Source organism: Octopus sinensis, linkage group LG8 (genome assembly GCF_006345805.1).
Source record: "Octopus sinensis linkage group LG8, ASM634580v1, whole genome shotgun sequence".
In the NCBI taxonomy this organism is placed as follows: domain Eukaryota; kingdom Metazoa; phylum Mollusca; class Cephalopoda; order Octopoda; family Octopodidae; genus Octopus; species Octopus sinensis.
In genome coordinates this window covers 40,863,477-40,879,042 of record NC_043004.1, presented here as the reverse complement: position 1 = coordinate 40,879,042, position 15,566 = coordinate 40,863,477, and the positions used below count along the sequence as shown (strand labels likewise).

Sequence of the window (15,566 nt, the reverse complement as noted above, 5' to 3'; positions counted from 1 at the left end):
TAAAAAGCACTGGTAATGGTGCCATGTAAAAAGCACTGGTGATGGTGCCACTTAAAAAGCACTGGTAATGGTGCCATGTAAAAAGCACTGGTGATGGTGTCACATAAAGAGCATTGGTGATGGTGCCACTTAAAAAGCACTGGTAATGGTGCCATGTAAAAAGCACTGGTGATGGTGTCACATAAAGAGCATTGGTGATGGTGCCACTTAAAAAGCATTGGTGATGGTACCTATAAAAAGCACCCAGTATACTCTGTTAAGTGGTTAACATTAGGAAAGGCATCGAGCTGTGGAAACCAAGCCAGAACAGGTTATGGAACCTGGTATGATCCCTGGCTTTGCCAGTTCCTGTCAAGCCATCCAATCCATGCTAGCATGGAAAATAGACATTAAATGATGATGATGACGAGTATCTAGAAATTTCTACATTCATGCTGTTGTATCAAAAGCATTGTATCTTGTCTCTCGGCTAATCTGGGTCATTGAGTGGAAGATCATTGTTATTAACTGGTCTCCTACAAAGTTTATTCATGCTAAGCTATAGCAGCACGTAATTCATTACATACAAAAACTTCATTCTACTGAATGACTTCGAGCTGGGAGCCAATCTTAATCATCATATACAGTGCATGAAACACTATTAAATATTTTAGAGCATTAGACAAAATGATATGTGGTATTTGTTCTGGCTCTTTAAGTTCTAAGTTCAAACCCTACTACGGTCAGCTCTGTCTTTCATCTTTCCAAGGTCAATAAATTTAAGTACCAGTCTAGTAACGACATCAATGGTATTAACTAAATCCCTCTGTCCAAAATTGTTGGCCTTGTACCAAAATTTGAAACCCTTATTATTGTTATTATTACTGATGTTGTCAAACTGGTTCAGTCCCACTGTGGCACTTTAGGCAAGTGTCTTTGCATGTGTGCTTGTGTCTTCTTGTCTCGACACTACCTGATAGTCTCACAAGAAGTGTCCTTTGTTTATAAAGTGCTGTGAAAATATGTTTGGTCATGAGGAAATATTAACTTGCTTGGGAAAAGGTGAAAGTTGGTGATGAGAAGAATATCTGGCTGTAGAAAGATTAAAACCTATCTCAGCGAATTCTGTTTGATGCATGCAAGCATGTAGAAGTGGACATTACCACAGTGATGTTCATAATGCATGTGCACATATGCACACACACACACACACACACACACACACACACAAAGTAGCAAAAAGCCACAAAGTAAGAAAGTAAAACTATTTGGCTCACAACTCCATACACAAGATGCTAAGTATTTCGTTACTTCATTCTTGAAATTTATATTTATCTGACTCCTGTGTCCCCACATCAGACAGAAGCTATTAATTTGAATTGCACACAACATTACATGTTTGTGCTGAGGTGAATTACCTTTGGCATTTAATGCATATAAGTGCTTTTTCCATTGTAGCAGTTCTACAATGTTAGGAGAGAGTTCATAAAGTGTCATGAAAATGTCAACCTCACCACTTTTAATGTTACTTTGTTTCTGCAAATTTCAAGTTAGATTCTTCAACACATTGAATTTCATAGACTAAATTGTTTTTCTTTTTCTTCTGTTGCAGGTGTATTCTAATTGTACGGTAAAGCAAACCTGCTGATAAGACTTAAAACAGCCTTAAAAGTGAGTTACTTAATCTCGTTGATTTTATTTGCATTTCTCATGATATATATCTTATGTCATTTGCGAAAGTTATATCTTTGGAACCACCCTCTGCTGTTCCTATAAGCATTATTGCCAAACCTGTCAAGCATGATATAATTCCTGTTTCCCCCACAGAAAGATTATTTTTATCACCTTGTTCTGATATTTACAGATATTTCTCAATATTCAGTGAATGTGTCCAATTATACTAACATCTTTCCAAACAAATCATTTTTTTTCTCTTTTTATTTTTTTTTCTTGGAAGGCTATAACGGTTCATCAGTATTTTTTTGGTGGTTTTATAAAGAATGAGTTTGAGTGTGGGAGGATGATGATAGGGGTGGGGTGTCTCCTAAATAATTATTAGCCGCATTAAAAGTTACTGTAGAATATATAAAAACTATCAAATATTTTTAAAGACAGGCAAAAAAATAAATAAAATAAAATAAAAATAATGAAATAAGAAAAGCAAATGAAGAACTTTTGACACAGTTAAATATCTAATTGTTTGAAATGAGTTGTTGCTAATTAGATATTATAATTTAATCAGTCTATTAACCTCATCTTTTTAGAGGTGAAAGATTTTCCAATATTTGTATCTAAATTATCATTGAGTTTGATTAGTTTGATCTTTCGTCATCGGGTGTCTTATTCCTGAATGTATAGCCAAATCTTACTGGATTTGTGCCACACACATAATAGTAAATTAAGATCAAGGAGTCAAACAAATGGAGATGTAGTGTGGCTATAAATATTGAAAAAAAAAAAATCTTTTAATACTTGTAATGGAATTTTTAGCCCTTTTGTTACTGTATTTCTATACACTGCCTTAGCTTCAGTTAATTTTGCAAATAATGAAGAATTTGTTTTTATTGGCTCTTACTGTGCAGGAACTAAGCGTACTTGGTTCTGTGTATGTGTGCTCGAGCCACAGGAACCAGGGTAACTCATTTCTGGTTGTAGGGTACTTTTTGGATTTCTCATTTCATATGACATAGTGTACACAATTTCGATCAATTTTTAACAAATTCAGTATCTGCATGTTAGTAGTCTGGTATTTGGAACATAAATTAACAAGAAATTTTAATGCAAAGTTTCAATTTAGATATTTTAAAACAGGAAGTTGGTTTCACAGAACTATGGGTGCCTTAGGCAGGTTGGTAGTTAGTAAAAGGGTTAAATACTGTAAAATGAAAATCTTATAGGCATGGTTTCCTGGTGGTATTTCTGTTGAGCTCTAACTTAGGAATTAGTTTGATATTTTAACATTTAATAAATTATTTATAAATAAAAATTTCCTATGGGATGTAATTTATGAATGTATGAATGTGCTCAGAATTTTACATCATGTATCTCACTAATCACCATTGATAAAAGATATGCAGGCATTATTGATATATAGGCGCAGGAGTGGCTGTGTGGTAAGTAGCTTGCTTACCAACCACATGGTTCCGGGTTCAGTCCCACTGCGTGGCACCTTGGGCAAGTGTCTTCTACTATAGCCTCGGGCCGACCAAAGCCTTGTGAGTGGATTTGGTAGACGGAAACTGAAAGAAGCCCGTCGTATATATGTATGTATATGTGTTTGTGTGTCTGTGTTTGTCCCCCGATAGAGACCGATAGAATAAGTGGTAGGCTTACAAAGAATAAGTCCTGGGGGTGGATTTCCTCGACTAAAGGCGGTGCTCCAGCATGGCCGCAGTCAAATGACTGAAACAAGTAAAAGAGTAAAAAAGAATAAAGAGTATGTTACTGAGAAGCTTTGCTATAAAAGGTATACATTAATGCTTTTTTCTTCGATTTATGGGTACAAGGAAGGACACCTAGCTGGAAAACAGCATGCAAAAACAGCCCCAATAAGAGCACTCAAAGAGCGCAAACCTCCGCCAAAGCAACACCAATGTCCTCACAATGATTAGCTGGAGACGATTTTTTAAAATGAGAATATCTGAAATAAACTCAACTCTTCTCACAAATGAGAATACTAAAAATGAACTTGACTGCTCTCAAAAATTAAGTGGAAAAAATGAAAAATAATCCAGAATCCTCGACCGGTACTGGATTGATCCCAAAATCTAATCAGTTCGTGCCAGTCACAAGGCCAAACATCCCTGAAAGTTTCAATTGAATCCAGCCACTGGTTCTTGAGATATCTTGTCCACAGATAAACAAACACAACTGAAAACAATACCTCTACCTTCACTAAGGCAGAGGTGAATATTAGTAGATATGTATGGTAGCCTGCTTTCTCTGAGCAGGTCTAAGGCATTCCAGTTGTAACCATCCTGTCTATTTTTCAGGCATAATTTATCTTGAATGACATTACCCAATATGTCCTTCCTAGTTTTTGAAGATGATTAGGGGAGAGGGGGCAGGATCTGAGGGAGATTTGGATGGTATTTTTAGCAGATTAAGCAGGCACATAGATGCTCTTATATTAATTTGAAATAGCTTCAGTAGTGTGTTTAGAGCAGTGGTTTTCAACCAGGGTTCCGCCAGTACAGTCCAGGGGTTCCGCAAGAAGTTACAAAACTGCTAAAATCGGCAGTAATTTTTAATTCTCCTGTGCAGATATGTGTGCATAAGACTATTAAATTATTGCACAGGGGTTCCTCGAGCCAGTGGAATGTTTCCTTGGGGTTCCGCTCCAGCAAAAAGGTTGAAAAGCACTGGTTTAGAGAATAAGTAACTAGTAGATATAATGAACAAACAAAGATGTAGACTCTACAAGCCTCAAGAATACTTACCTTATCTAGGATGGAAGATAGCCCCAAATAAACTCAGATGCATGGCTGAGGGAAACTCAGGAATTCTGATAAGTAATCTCATTTGTGCCAATGGTGTGATAAAATATTCCTAGTGTTTGCTGTAAAGCGACTGACAATAGGAAAGGCATCCAGTTGTAAAAACCATGTGGAAACGTGCCATATACAGCAGTAAAGTTGGCCATTTTTCTCTGTTGTTGTGTGTGTCAAGTGTTGAGTGGCAAGATGCTATAAAAGCCATTCAACTCATGCCGGCATAGAAAAACGGGCATTAAAGTTATTTTAATGAGTGGTGTAGGTCTACTTGTGTGTTAATTAAGAAAATATAATTAAAGCAATAGAAGTGCTTTCTTGAAAGTCTGTCTTTCCAGCTAATTTGTCCAATTTTAATGCCTTATGATGATAATGGCATAGGTTTAAAACTAAAGACATGATTTTTATGTTTTATTTGATATTTTGTTCATTTATAAATTTTATTGATTAATTATATGTATTTTGAAATTGCTTGTTTTGTTGTCATTATTTTTTAAATTCATAATTATTGTCCATAATTTCTTATTTTCCTTTTATTTATTTATTTATTTATTTGAAATATATTTTGAAATTACATGTTATTTTCTGTTCATAATTATTGCTCCCAACTTCTTATTCTCTTCTATCACATGAATTTGAGTCACCTGTGTAAGAAATTGATGTCTACACTCTTGTATTCTCACACACTTTCACACCCATACCACTCTTACCTTTTCTCATTCACACCTTCTCACTTTCAACCAATCTATTTTTCTCACATCATACACTTTCACTTTCTCCTCTATAGATATTCTCTTTTGATTATACTCTTTCTCTCTCACATACTCTCTCTCTTACTTCTTCTTTCTTTATCATGTACTTATTCTGATTTTCACTCATGCAATTTTTTCTTCATGTGTTTTTTTCCACTTTTTTTTTACTCAGTGTTTTTTTTTTACCCACTCAACACGCACTTTCTGTTTTATTTTGTTTCACTATTTCCTTCTCTCTCTCTCTTCCTTTCTCTCTTTCTCTCTCTTCGTCTCTTCTCTCTCTCTCTGTTCCCCTCTCTTCTTCTCTTCTCTCTCTCTCTGTTCCCCTCTCTTCTCTCTCTCTTCCCCTCTCTCTTCTCTCTTCTCTCTCTCTCTCTCTGTTCCCCTCTCTTCTTCTCTTCTCTCTCTCTGTTCCCCTCTCTTCTTCTCTCTCTCTTCCCCTCTATTCTTCTCTTCTCTCTCTCTCTGTTCCCCTCTCTTCTTCTCTTCTCTCTCTCTGTTCCCCTCTCTTCTCTCTCTCTCTCTTCTCCTCTCTTCTTCTCTTCTCTCTCTTCCCCTCTCTTCTCTCTCTCTCTCTTCCCCTCTCTTCTCTCTTTCTCTCTCTCTCTCTTCTCTCTCTCTCTTCTTCTCTCTCTCTCTCTTTCCCCTCTCTCTCTCTCTCTCTCTCTCTCTCTCTCTCTCTCTCTCTTTTTCCCCTCTCTTCTCTCTCTCTCTCTCTCTCCCCTCTCTTCTTCTCTCTCTCTCTCTCTCTCTCTCTCTCTCTCTTTTCCCCTCTCTTCTCTCTCTCTTCCCCTCTCTCTCTTTTCATCAAAAACAAAATACAAATTGTAATCCTACAAATAGCTGTGACATTAATCTCTCCTTTAAGCCTGCCAATTCTATATATGCAGGTACAAATTGGACTATTCAAACACAATGGCAAACTAGATTCTCTTGTCCATCTTACATAGCGTTATATTAAGTTCTCTCACAATTTTCTCAGAAAGAAGTGTTGTGGTGGTGGTGGAGCCCCGAAAAAAACACACACAAAAAAAAAAAACCCTGACTCCTCTGAGAACACAAATTGAGATGTAACACATACAGACTGTGACATTGCAATAGGAAGCACTTATTGCTATTTAAATACTGGGTATGGAAATGAATACAGGCAATTACCAATGTCTGAACAATTCCTGAAAAGTAGTCCAATAGTTTATGTAACTGATTTTTTTTTTTTTTTTTGCTATGGAGTATTTAAATTTGATTATTTCTGGATGAGTTTACACAGGAGGTGTAGGTGGTTTGTGGGGTTTCAGAATAACTTGAGCATTTCATTTATTGTCTAAAGACTCAAAACTTTCGTTACTGAAAGTGGTTATTGAATAAGGCTGGGCTATAAAAAGTAATGAAGTTCTGTTATTAAGGTGAATGGTAGGTTCTGTGTGATAAATTGCTAGCTTTCCAGATTGATCCCACACATATACCATATCACATATCCTTGTTTTACACAAGTCAATAATTGTATCATACTGAGACAGGTGCAAGTGTGGCTACATGGTAAGAAGTTTGCTTTGCAACTGCATAGTTTTGGGTTCAGTCCCAGTGCATAGCACCTTGGGCAAGTGTCTTCTGCTATAGTGCTGAGGCAACCAAAACCTTGTGAGTGGATTTGGTAGATAAAAATTGAAAGAAGCCTATTGTGTGTATGTGTATGTATGTAATATATATATATATATATATATATATATATGTATCATCATTATCATCATCCAGTGTTTTAAATCTGGGTTTTGTGCCTGTTAACAGGGGTACCTCAATGCCATAGCAACCGAGGTAGGCAGGTGCAGCTCACGCCAAACTTTGGGCTGGCTGGCTGGCTGGTGCCCATTCTCCTTTGCTATAATGAGGCTTTTTTGGTGCTGAATTTTCTACGGGGAACATGCCCTTGCTTACCTCCAACCTCAGTTTTTAGACATGAGTGGTCCCGAGACCAAGGCCTCTACCATGATTTTTAAGAAATGTGGTGGTGAACTAGCTCAGGAAGGCAGGAATGCTACTCCCTAACACCCCTTTTGGAGCCCCCCTCCTACATACCTATATATATATCATCACCATCGTTTAACATCTGCCTTCTGTGCTTGCATGGGTTGGACGGTTTAATAAGAGCTGGCCGGGCAGAAGACTGCACCTGACTTCTGTGTCTGTTTTGGCATGGTTTTTACAGCTGGATGCCCTTCCTAACACCAACCACCCTGCAGAGTGGACTCCAATATATTCATATATAGGAGTAGGCATAACTATAGTCACAGGCATATATGTGTATGTATGTGTGAGTACAAAATAATACAATAAAAAGATAAACAGGCAAACAATAGATATTAGGTCAGATTATGACATATTTATATTTACATTGCATAAACAAGTATAAATCACAGATCATTAAAAAAAGATCCTTTATGTTTAAAAATCATAAGAATTTAGAAACTTCAAGAGAGAGTGAAATCATTTTTTTTTTATATATTTTGATACTTAAAGTAATTAAAGCTGTAAATAATAGCTTGTAAATATTGGGCTTAAAAACAAAACAACATTGAAATGTAAGGTATGTCTTTTAAGTAAACATTACACAAGGTTAAAACATTGCAGGGGAAAATAACCATTTTATTCACTTTTGACAGCAAGGTGAAATTCTATGATCATTAAGAACATATAACCTCACGCATGCACACATGTTCATGCACTTGTGTACATGCATGCATAATCTAGAATATTTTACAGATTGCTGAAATATTTTTTTTTTATTAATTTGTAATGAATATTTTTTTTTCCCTTTTTTGTTATCAGAGTAGATATAACATTATTTTACTGTTGCTTATGTTTTATTGACCTTTAAAGAACACAAGTCCAAGCGAGTTGATGTTGATGAGATTTGAATGCTTTGTTGTGAGGTCATCAGATACTGTAGAATCATCTCTACTTTTTGTGCCATCTTAAGAGATGGCACAAAAAATTATCCTTTGGTGTGGTTGAACAACCTATCCCAACCATCTGGAATCCACTGTGTGGATTGAACGGTTCATCCTTTTGACCACTGAATACAAAGTGTGGCTTGCAAGACCCCCGGTCAGGGGATTTTCCTGGGTTATCATCTGTAGCAAGGTTTCCCTAGTTGCAGCTAAGTGGTAGTCGCAGTAAAGTTCCTTCCTGAGTCATATAGACTCTTAAGGGCCAGTTAGTTTCTTGGTTTCTATTGCATATAAATTCCCCACCTGGATAGGATGCCAGTCTATTTGCAGGATTACTCATTTTTGCTAGCTCAGTAGACAGGAATAAAGTGAAATGAAGTGTTTTGCTTAAGACCACAATGCACTGCTGGTATGGGAATTAAAACCAGGGCCAGATTAAGACTGATAGAGGCCCTGAGCACTTGGCAGATTTTGGTGCCCCCATGTATATGCAATTCAAAATATAACCAACAATAAACCATGAAATAAATTTTTATTTTTTTTAAATGAAACAAAACTAACAGTAAGAGAGAAAATAATGTTTATTTTCGTATACTTCCACTTTATTTATATCTGAAAAATTTTCTCGCACTTTGTTTTTTAATTTGCAAAGTCTTTAACCAGATCCTCCTTGGACACCACGAACACTTCAAAATTATATTTCCAATCATATAAACCACTTTCAATATTATTTTTGGCAGGTATAAAGTGATTTCATTTGTGACATAAACCATTTACCATTTCTTTGGGGGTCCCCCATCCTCGCCTTCCCATAGTGCCCTAAGCATGAGCTTATTTTGTTTAATGGTTAATCCAGCACTGGTTGAAACCACAATCTTGCAACCCTGAGTGCAATACACATTAGGTCATGTGGCATCTCTACCTAGATAGCCTAAAGTAAAGCTTCCATCACGATCAGTCTTATGGGCAGCATTTTCCACACATAATGAGAATCCTGGCACTAGCAGAAGAAATATAATCTATTAGTATTATGCTTTTATTCTTCTTCTTTTACTTGTTTCAATCATTTTGACTGCTGCTTTGAAGGGTTTTAGTCGAACAAACTGACCTCAGGACTTATTTTTTAAACCTAGTACTTACTCTATCAGGTTCTTTTGCCAAACTGTTAAGTTACAGGGACAAACACCCCAACATTGGTTGTTAAGCAGTAATGGGAGGACAGACACAAAGACACACACACATAGATGTTCATATGTATGCTGGGCTTCTTTCAGTTTCTCTCTACCAAACCTACTCACAAGGCTTTGGTTGGTCTGAGGCTATAGTAAATACTTGCCCAAGGTGCTACACACCGAGACTGAACCCGGAATTATGTGGTTGAGAAGCAAGCTTCTTACCACTCAGCCACACCCGTGCCTGTTATTGAATTTATACATTTTTATTGAGTTTATGTTTATTATTGAATTTATACATTTTTAATGGCAATGTAAAAGAATTTCTATTGACAACATGTCACTTGTGAGACGTTTGGAAAGGACCAAATTTTAAACAATAAAATTCATTTATATTAACTGCTGTTTCGTGGAGCCAGAACAGTAAATTCTTTTTGGCACTCTTGTTGGTAGTTTTCAAAAATAGCAATGGAGAAAAGTAGAGAAGTGTTGAACGTATTAAGAAAGCTGTTTATATCCTGATTGTTCTTCACAGCCGATGAAGACTTTCATAATTACTTTTATCTTCTTTCACTAAATGGTCTTGTTATACTAATAACTTCTGTAATTTGACATCTTGTACGTACAAGATCTAACGTGTTAATTGGGTTTTTGTATGTTTACCAGACATCATATATATATTTATATATATATATATGTTGTTATATACGAACAAGAAAAAAAAAATCACTACAAGAGAAAATCATCGTCATCTGTAAAAATCTATGTTGCTCTGAATTATAGATTTCTTTTGACAAGGCATCAGGCCAATTGAATCAAGTTTGATATATTATTCTAACTCTTTGTAGTACCGATCTTAGTTGAAAGGTTAAAGAGTTGCATTACGGATTCCAATTTGTCAGTTATGACGCATTAAACTAAACGTTGCGAAATTTCTAATGTCTGGTTGTCTACTATCTATGCCATTGTTGATGTGGTGATAGGATTTTTATAAAACCATTTGCTGTGAGCCTTTAAGGAGTTAACTGGCACTCTAGCTTTATGTAGACCATTTCTTTCTACACATTCACTGTGTGCTGACTTCAGAGCAATCAACTTCTGGAGAATCTAAACATTTTGTGTCTTGAGGAAGGGCCAACAGGAATATGATGATTATGATCAAGCCAATGAGGGAATCTCAAAAGGGTCACTTAAACTGCTGAAAATAGCAGCCCAATCTCCCTCAAGTGACACAATCTTAAAAAAGGAAGGCCAACAGGAATATGATGATGATGATCAAGCCAATGAGGGAATCTCAAAAGGGTCACTTAAACTGCTGAAAATAGCAGCCCAGTCTCCCTCAAGTGGCACAATCTTAAAAAGGAGGGCCAACAGGAATATGAGGATTATGATCAAGCCAATGAGGGAATCTCAAAAGGGTCACTTAAGCTGCTGAAAATAGCAGCCCAGTCTCCCTCAAGTGACACAATCTTAAAAAGGAGGGCCAACAGGAATATGATGATGATGATCAAGCCAATGAGGGAATCTTAAAAGGGTCACTTAAACTGCTGAAAATAGCAGTCCAATCTCCCTCAAGTGACACACTCTTAAAAAGGGGAAAGACATTTAATAATGTTCTTGATACATACTGTTTGAAAAAATGGGATGGGCTTAGCTCAAATGTCTTTCGTCATAGGAAGATCTACATAAACATTTGAGAAATTTGGTAGGTGTTAGGAATGGTAGATTAGTATGTGTAGTTCTTTACTTCTTTTTTTTTCACTTAACTAGTTTGGAGTATATGTGTTTGTGTTAACTCGGTTAAGTAATGTGTGTTGATAAATTAGTCTTTGTGTGAAATGAGTGTTTTGTTCAAGAACACAATGTACCACCAGTCTGGGAATTGAAACCACAATCTTTTGGTTGTGAGTGCGACTCCCTAACCACTAGGCCAAGTGCCTTATTGTGTATGTTATATTGATGAAATCAATATCAAGTGATATATTGATAGGCATGTCAATGACTGTGTATCTTTGGATTTTGTTCATAAGAAATATACACTTATGCTTCAGTGTAAACCAAATTGATACCCAGATAGGAGGGTTCGTTACTGTTTTAGGATATATGTGTTGAGATCATATGACTTAAGTAATTGCTTTCCTGGGTTTAGATTGCATATTACATAGGTTTTTGATGCAATATTTAATTGCTTGGTGATATATCATGTTTTTACAGATAGACACTGCCTTGGTGTTTCAATTCAATTTGGGAGTAATCAAGAATTTAGCAGAGATTTAATAAAATAATTAACTGTTTCATGAAGCTGGGATTTGGAACATAATAGGTTCTTACATAAGATTTTGATAAAGGGTTTTAATTTAAATACATTTTTAAACAGGAGCTTTTCAGTCACAGACACAGAGATGGTCTTAGGCAGGTTAGTATAAAAATAAAAATTAAAGGATCTTTTCGGTTTGAACGGTAGTTTTTAATATAATTTCTAGGTAACTAAAAAAATTTTAAACTTCGTATACTGGTAGAATGTGTTTATAAAACATCTTTTTCTCTTGGCTTTATTGAGAAAATTCTATAGTTTGTAAGATATTTGTTGTTTTTTTTCTGCAATTTCAACCAATCACTGACGTCCATTGAGGTAAACAACATTCTGAGCCGTATGAATATGTCCCTCGTTTAAGAAACAGATTGGGTTTATTTACATTTGTGAAGAAAAAAAAAGATATCCTTCCCCCCACCCCTAACCCTAAAACAGATTCAAATGCAATAGATCGATACTAGGGTCATAATTATGGGTGACAATTTCATATGACACTGCTAGAAAAAACTGCCGTTCAAACCGAAAAGGTCCAAATTAAGTATTATACAGTTTTAGCTGCCTGTATCATGAACTACAAAGTTTAGCTGAAATAAGCACTAATGTTTCTCACAGACACATTGACACTTTTTCAAATTCTATTTTTTGGTTTTAATTCACTTCTATTGCAGTTTATCCATTTTTGCCTCTTCTTTTTCCATGGTGTCTTTTTCTCTATTTCTCTTGCCTGCCCTCTCTTCTCTTTTCAAATCTGTTCTTTCATGTACCTGTTTTTTCTTCTCTCTCAACTTTTCTTTCTTCTCTCTTTATTACTAGCTTCTTCCTTCCCTCTTTCACTATCCTTTCTTCTTTTTCTTTTCCTTCTCTCTCACCTGTTCTCTTACCTCTCACCTGTGATTTCATTTCTTTCTCAGCTCTTTCTTCTTCTATTACTCCCCTTTTCTCTCTATTTTATTTTAATCATTGAGCATTCATTTTTGCTCAATTATTTTCTGATTCTTTATTTAAAAAGAAAACCTTAACTACACTTACTGTAGCCAAAAACCCTTATAAGTTTGATCAAATATATATTTGTCTATCAACTTTCCTTGTTAACTTGTTTGTTGAAACTAACACTGGGTGTATTTTCAATTCAGTAAAACCTCAGTATGTCTACTAAACCTTCCGTGTGACAAACTATTACTCAATCACCCATAGCTATAACTTCAATTCAAAGTGTGTTAGTGTTTCTCTTTGACTATTTTATTTCTTCGTAAATTAATGAATTTAAAAAAAATTTATTACTAAACACCATCATCATAATCATTTAACATCCACTGTTCTTACTGCATGGGTTAGATGGTTTGACTGGAACAGGTAAGCCAAAGGACTGCACCAGGTTCCAGTCTGATTTGATGCATTTTCTGTGGCTGGATACCCTTCCTAATGCCAACCACTTCAAGCATGTAATGGGTGCTTTTTATATTTCACCATCAACAACCACAATTACAACTTGACCAGTACCACTTATATAACATTCGCTGTGGCCACAACTACAATTCCACTTGGCTTGGCAAGTCTTTTCAAGCACTGCATATCGCCAGTGGTCTTGGTCACTTGCTATCACCTCTGTGAGGCCCGACATTCAAAGATCATGCTACCGGAAACAGCCACGATTACAATTTTATGGGTGCCGTTCACATGACACTGGAAGGAGTCACAACTATGATTTCACATGGCTTGACGAGTCTTCTCAAGCACAGCATTTTTGTAAAGAATGGTTTCGATCCTGTTCAGCTGAATTAGTTTTCAATTTGGCAAAACCAGTAATATTGTCTGAGACCCCCTTCAGTCATGACACAGACCATGGGATTGCACCTAGAAAGTTACCCTCCCAGGTAGAAGTCCAGGCTAGGTTGCTTTTATGGAAGACCAGCAGTCGCCCATGAATACCGGTCTCCCCTCTCCATGCCACCAGTGTTATCCAAAGGAAAGGCAAAGGCCGATACTGCTTGGCACCTGTGATGTCACGACTCATTTCTACAGCTGAGTGAACTGGAGCAACGTGAAATAAAGTGTCTTGCTCAAGAGCACAACATGCAGCCTGGTCCATGATTCGAGCTCACAACCTCACGATCGTAAGCTCGATGCTCTAACCACTGAGCCATGCACCTTCACAGTAATATTGTAATAACCTTTGATTTTGTTTACTTATACATGTTTGATAAAATGGCCATCTAGTTAATGAGACTGGTTCAGTTTTACTTTCACAATACTGTTTTGTTATTACTTCTCTGGTGATGTTTTTACTAAAAACATCTTGTGTTAAGGTTCTTCTTTGATCTGATAATTGAAGTTTCTTTTATTGTTTGACTTGTTTCAGTCATTGGACTGCGACCATTCTGGGGCACCATCTTGTAGGGTTTCACTAAAACAAATTGACTCCAGTATTTACATGTTCTTTTTTTTTTTTTTGAAGTCTGGTACTTACCTCTTCAATCTCTTTTGCTGAACTGCTAGGTTAGTGGGGGCCTACAGAAGCTAACACTGGTAGTCAAACAGTGGGGTGACAAACAAACAAACACACACACACGTGACACTACCACTACCACATGGTTTCTATCAAATTCACTTGCAAGGTCCAGTGAAAGACACTTGTTCAAGGTACCACACAGTGGGACTGAACCTGAAACCATGTGGTTGCAAAACAAGCTTCTTAAGCACAAAGCCATTTTTTATTTGAGATTTAATTCAATCTGTTTCATACAACAAACATTTGTCTGATATAACATCTACGTATCTAGCTATTAAGAGTTGTAAGTTTGATTGGATCAAAAAATATACTTGGTTTATTGACCACTTTGCTAAAACAAATTGGGATGCTTTTTGTTTGAACGGCAGTTTTTTCTAGCGGTGTCATATGAAATTGTCACCCATAATTACAACCCTAGTATTGACCTATTGCATTTCAATCTGTTTTAGGTTAGGGGTGGGGCTTCACAAATGTAAATAAACCCAATCTGTTTCTTAAACGAGAGACATATTCATATGGCACATAATGTTTTCACCTCAATAGACGGTCATTGATTGGTTGAAATTGCCGAAATGCAAGAAATTAAAGACTAAATATCTTACAAACTATAGAATTTTCTCAATAAAGCCAAGAGAAAAAGATGTTTTATAAACACATTCTACCAGTATACGAAGTTTAACATTTTTTAGTTACCTAGAAATTATGTTAAAAACTGCCATTCAAACCGAAAAGATCCACAAATTGTTTACTTAAGAGTGTCTGTTGTCATTTAGATCATCATCAACAACATTTAATGTCTACTTGTTCATTGGAACATTGTTAGGCCATTTAGAATTATGGACTCAAAGTGCTCGGTCTGAGTGTTAATTTCTTTTAGTAAAAACAATGAGTCCAACAAAACACGTTTTGTTTCATTTACAAACATGTCAGAGACTAAATTAGCCATAAGGGCTCCAGAAACATAACCCAAATAGTGGTGTTTGTGATATTGAGGGCAGTGGTAGTAGTAGTGATAAAGATGATGGTGGTGGTGGTGAATGTGGTGCTGGACTAGTGAGTGATCCAGATCAGTGATTCTCAGCCAGGGTCGATATGACCCTTAAGTGTTGAGGGTCCTTATGAAATTTTGTTGAAACAATTTTTGTGTAATAACTTGGTTATACTTCTACTATACATGAAATGGTTTAACAATTTTTTATACAATTCATAATAATCCTCATCATCGAGATCCCTTAACTGATGCATCCAGTCAATAGGGTGCCACTCTAGATGCTTTCATAGTCAGCCATTGCCACTGGTCTCTTATCTGTCATGCCAAGTGAGTTTGCAATATTGTAACCTGTCTAGTCCTTGATGTTGTCAAACCAGGGTTTTCTCTGTTTGCTTCTCTTTTGCCCTCTCTCAA

General features: G+C 36.2%; 1 long non-coding RNA gene across 1 annotated transcript in view; it reads left to right on the top strand.

Moving 5' to 3' along the window:
* The window catches only part of LOC115215139, a 113,754-nt gene that overhangs the window by 86,735 nt on the left and 11,453 nt on the right, over window positions 1–15,566 (top strand). The window contains exon 2 of the long non-coding RNA XR_003881952.2: window positions 1,592–1,650. This is a non-coding gene — a long non-coding RNA (uncharacterized LOC115215139). The remainder of the gene's footprint in view (window positions 1–1,591; window positions 1,651–15,566) is intronic.